The 5,363-nt window shown below is 48.9% G+C and overlaps 1 long non-coding RNA gene across 1 annotated transcript; it reads left to right on the top strand.

Annotated features, from left to right (window-relative positions):
• Nucleotides 1–247: 247 nt before the first annotated feature.
• On the top strand, nucleotides 248–4,456 carry LOC138853055 (uncharacterized). Its single transcript, XR_011392302.1, has 2 exons — nucleotides 248–384; nucleotides 4,151–4,456. It is a non-coding gene; the product is annotated as an uncharacterized lncRNA (long non-coding RNA).
• The last annotated feature ends 907 nt before the right edge of the window (nucleotides 4,457–5,363 follow it).

Raw genomic sequence — 5,363 nt, 5'->3', positions numbered from 1 at the left:
ACAGACCAACATCTGCACACTCCATTTAACTTCAACACCATGCATGGTGAGTACAATTAAAACTAAGATTAATGTACTCAAGTTTAGAATATAGCATGTTAAGGTGCGTTGTGAGGGAGAGTGTGAGTGTAGACTTTAGTGCAACGAGCCAATGACCAGTTTGTTCATTTGCTGCCTGACAGACACCCAGGAAGGTGAGAAGATCAGCTGGTTGACCAGGGCGGGCAGGCGGGGGCAGGTGTACCACCATAACCAGTGTTAGAAGTAGTTGTGCGTGTTGTCACCAGTGCGCAGAACTCAATATTGTGCAGTGTGCATGACGAGAGAGTAATATTGTGAATACCGTAAAACAGTGCCATTAACAATATTAATATTGTGATTGATGTAAGTAACGTGTGTATTGAAGTTTGAGACACGCAGCATATCGAAATCTTTATTAAGGAAACCTTTTGCCACACAGCGGCTTCACCAGTCCAATACAAAGTAGAGAGGGGTAAGGAGGTGTTAAGAGGGTTTATCACAAGCGTGTGTACTGAGTGGTACCGTGAGTGAACACAGTGATTAGTACCGTGAGTGGCAAGGTGAGTGTACAGTGAGTGGCACCGTGAGTGTCAAAGTGAGTGGCTAATTAGTGGCACCGTGAGTGTGTAAACTGACTACCCATTATTACCATATTACATCTACCATGGCTGAGAACTTCTACAACAGAATCTTCCTCAGTACCCCTCTCTCCCCCAGCATGGGCAGTGACTGCCCGTCTTCTCTCCCCCAGCATGGGCAGTGACTGCCCGTCTTCTCTCCCCCAGCATGGGCAGTGACTGCCCGTCTTCTCTCCCCCAGCATGGGCAGTGACTGCCCGTCTTCTCTCCCCCAGCATGGGCAGTGACTGTCCGTCTTCTCTCCCCCAGCATGGGCAGTGACTGCCCGTCTTCTCTCCCCCAGCATGGGCAGTGACTGCCCGTCTTCTCTCCCCCAGCATGGGCAGTGACTGCCCGTCTTCTCTCCCCCAGCATGGGCAGTGACTGTCCGTCTTCTCTCCCCCAGCATGGGCAGTGACTGCCCGTCTTCTCTCCCCCAGCATGGGCAGTGACTGCCCGTCTTCTCTCCCCCAGCATGGGCAGTGACTGCCCGTCTTCTCTCCCCCAGCATGGGCAGTGACTGCCCGTCTTCTCTCCCCCAGCATGGGCAGTGACTGCCCGTCTTCTCTCCCCCAGCATGGGCAGTGACTGCCCGTCTTCTCTCCCCCAGCATGGGCAGTGACTGCCCGTCTTCTCTCCCCCAGCATGGGCAGTGACTGCCCGTCTTCTCTCCCCCAGCATGGGCAGTGACTGCCCGTCTTCTCTCCCCCAGCATGGGCAGTGACTGCCCGTCTTCTCTCCCCCAGCATGGGCAGTGACTGCCCGTCTTCTCTCCCCCAGCATGGGCAGTGACTGCCCGTCTTCTCTCCCCCAGCATGGGCAGTGACTGCCCGTCTTCTCTCCCCCAGCATGGGCAGTGACTGCCCGTCTTCTCTCCCCCAGCATGGGCAGTGACTGCCCGTCTTCTCTCCCCCAGCATGGGCAGTGACTGCCCGTCTTCTCTCCCCCAGCATGGGCAGTGACTGCCCGTCTTCTCTCCCCCAGCATGGGCAGTGACTGCCCGTCTGCTCTCCCCCAGCATGGGCAGTGACTGCCCGTCTGCTCTCCCCCAGCATGGGCAGTGACTGCCCGTCTGCTCTCCCCCAGCATGGGCAGTGACTGCCCGTCTGCTCTCCCCCAGCATGGGCAGTGACTGCCCGTCTGCTCTCCCCCAGCATGGGCAGTGACTGCCCGTCTGCTCTCCCCCAGCATGGGCAGTGACTGCCCGTCTGCTCTCCCCCAGCATGGGCAGTGACTGCCCGTCTGCTCTCCCCCAGCATGGGCAGTGACTGCCCGTCTGCTCTCCCCCAGCATGGGCAGTGACTGCCCGTCTGCTCTCTCCCAGCATGGGCAGTGACTGCCCGTCTGCTCTCTCCCAGCATGGGCAGTGATTGCCCCTCTTCTCTCTCTCTCCCAGCATGGGCAGTGATTGCCCCTCTTCTCTCTCTCTCCCAGCATGGGCAGTGATTGCCCCTCTTCTCTCTCTCTCCCAGCATGGGCAGTGATTGCCCCTCTTCTCTCTCTCTCCCAGCATGGGCAGTGATTGCCCCTCTTCTCTCTCTCTCCCAGCATGGGCAGTGATTGCCCCTCTTCTCTCTCTCTCCCAGCATGGGCAGTGATTGCCCCTCTTCTCTCTCTCTCCCAGCATGGGCAGTGATTGCCCCTCTTCTCTCTCTCTCCCAGCATGGGCAGTGATTGCCCCTCTTCTCTCTCTCTCTCCCAGCATGGGGTGTGATTGCCCCTCTTCTCTCTCTCTCTCCCAGCATGGGGTGTGATTGTCCCTCTTCTCTCTCTCTCTCCCAGCATGGGGTGTGATTGTCCCTCTTCTCTCTCTCTCTCCCAGCATGGGGTGTGATTGTCCCTCTTCTCTCTCTCTCTCTCCCAGCATGGGGTGTGATTGCCCCTCTTCTCTCTCTCTCTCTCCCAGCATGGGGTGTGATTGCCCCTCTTCTCTCTCTCTCTCTCCCAGCATGGGCCGTGATTGCCCCTCTTCTCTCTCTCTCTCCCCCAGCATGGGCCGTGATTGTCCCTCTTCTCTCTCTCTCTCCCCCAGCATGGGCCGTGACTGCTCGTCTTCTCTCTCCAGCATGGGGAGGGGTAGGGGGACGAGCATGCTCGCCCAGCTATGACACCAGTCTTACTACTAGTGACATTTACAATACAATCACTAGGACATTATTATTGGGAACGTTTCAGTCATAGCACTGAAAGTTTTCAGTAAATAGGTCCTAGTGATTTGTTTTGTTTTTCCCACTACTTGTTAGTCTCGCGTATTATTTATGCACTTTCTACAGCATCCATTTTCTCCCACTGCGCAACTTCTCATTACATACTATTCATATGTGATTTTGTCACTCCTTTTCCCTTATTTTTTTCCCTTTTCAACGTAATTCCCCCAATACTCCTTATTTCCTGATGAAATACTACTCCATACTACTCCCACAAAAACCTAACCAACACTTTATTGCCTACAACTCGAATCCAACCTTCCTCTACGTCTCTTCGTTATTCTACCACACCCTTCTTCATTTTCAACCTTCCTATTATCGTCTCGACCCTTCCTTCCCTCTACCTTAACCACCAGGGTGTCGCGTAGCTCGAAGGTGAGAGTATTTGACTGTAAATTGAAAGGCCCCAGACTCGATTTCAAGGCACAAAGAAACTTTCGAAACGTTGTCTTGCACCGTTGTTACCAGTGGTCACCTAGCACAAAAGCTAGATATTTTTGTATTAGCCGACTGTTATGGATCCCATCCAGGGGGAAAAGACTAGTTAGAAAGTACTCCTGGTGGAATATGACTGGTCAACAATTTTTGAGAAGTTGTATGCTTTTCAAATGAGATTAGATAATTCTTATGTATTTTCATGCCCTGAATCCAAATATCAACTTGAAAAATGTTTATTGGCTATAGGTTTAAAGATACGAGACATGTAATATTTGATTCTTTTATTATAACGTACACTGTGTCAGTCAGTATGTTTTAAATTCTAATCCGTACCTACTTTGTTTGACGCTTATAGTGGGCTGAAGAATCATCTCTTGCCAATGTCCAGCAAAAGTCTGCAAGCATTCTTGTGCCCCATTTACCCTGGTACCATTTTTCCATGGTTGAAATATCTTGGTGAAACTTTTCACCATGTTCGTCATTAACTGCCCCACAGTTGGCTGGAAAAAAGTTAAAATGCGAGTCCAAAAAGTGGATTTGAAGTAACATGTTACATCCCATGTTCTTGTAAGCCTTGATGAGCTACGCCACTACCTTGAATGCTTCCCAAGTAGTTTTCTTCATGAAAGTCTGATTCAAAGTCACCATCTTTAAGAAACTCTCGAATCAGAGGACCATTGAAGACTCCCTCTCTTATCTTAGCGTCGCTCAGTGAGGGGAATTTTGATGTTAAATACTTAATCCCCTGACCGGATTTGTCCATAGCTTTTACGAAGTTATTCATGAGCCCCAGTTTTATGTGTAGTGCTGGTAGCAAAATTTTGTTTGGTTCAGTGAGAAGTTGATGTTGAACATTTTTCATCCCAGGCTCCAAAGATTGACGAGGTGGCCATTCTCTCCTGATGTAGTGGGAACCTCTTGCACTGCTGCTCCATTCATATAGAAGGCAGCAGTACTTGATGTAAAAAGTGTTTGGCTAAGAAAATAGCCTACCTTTCCCCTCGCAATATAAACTTGCACATCACAACCACCTTCTATGACTGCTGGAACAATAATGAAGGGCAGTGAGACTGTGAGTGTGGTTAGCAACACACTGCACCAAGCCTGTTTGAATCTGTTGTGACACGTAGGTGAATATTGAAGAATTAAGCTAATAAACAATTTTAACCATGATATTCATTATCAGTGACCTAAAATTAGTTGGAAATTGCTACTCTGGTCTCGGAAGCATTTTGGTGGTTGACCAGTGACAACTTATCCTGTATACGATAACTGCATTTTTTATGTAATTGAGTACCTGCTGGAAGTATTCTAAGGCTGCGTTATAAAAATATCCATGTGCCTAAAGATGTTAATTTAAAAGCCAATTTTTCTACCTCAATCAGCCTGACTACTATCCCACCGCGTCTATCACTCTCCCCTCCACTCACTCTCACCCTGGAAAAATAAACACAGAAGCAGTATAATATGATCCTTTATTGACAACGTTTCGCCCGCACGGTGGGCTTCATCAAGTCACAGTGATGCCCGAAGATCTCTGTGACTTGATAAAGCCCACACAGTGGGCTTTATCAATAAAGAATCACATGATAATGCTTGTGTTTATTTTTCCATTGTGATAGTATTGTATACCATTTATTTCCACACTAACTCTCCTCTAGTAGCTTAGATCTAGAAGAAGTAGCCAAGACAGAAGAGAGCGCCAAGATACAAGCAGAAATGGAAAGTAAATATTCAATAATATAGAAATAACATACAGGAGGAACAAATGTCAATAAATAACTGGAGAGAAACTAGGAGACCTAATAACAATCGTGGCAACTTGTTAGGGTAGCACTGAAAGTGGGTTGGGCAAATTTTCTGTTAGTGGGTTGGATTTGTAAAGGGCCTGCCCAGTGTGGGCCAAAAGGCCTACTGCATTACTTGCGTAAAAATAAATAACGGATGCTGAGTTGCCAAGAGCAATGAAGTCCCAACCAGAAGTTTGTCACCTCCAACCATCCCTTCTTTCCCTCTTCCCAAGAGAGGATGCAGTCCCAAAACTTTTCTCTCGTCATCTTTAATTAAATATTAGATGTTG

This window comes from Cherax quadricarinatus, chromosome 21 (genome assembly GCF_038502225.1).
Source record: "Cherax quadricarinatus isolate ZL_2023a chromosome 21, ASM3850222v1, whole genome shotgun sequence".
In the NCBI taxonomy this organism is placed as follows: domain Eukaryota; kingdom Metazoa; phylum Arthropoda; class Malacostraca; order Decapoda; family Parastacidae; genus Cherax; species Cherax quadricarinatus.
The sequence above is the reverse complement of the archived record's forward strand: the minus strand, read 5'-3'. Positions and strand labels throughout refer to the sequence as shown.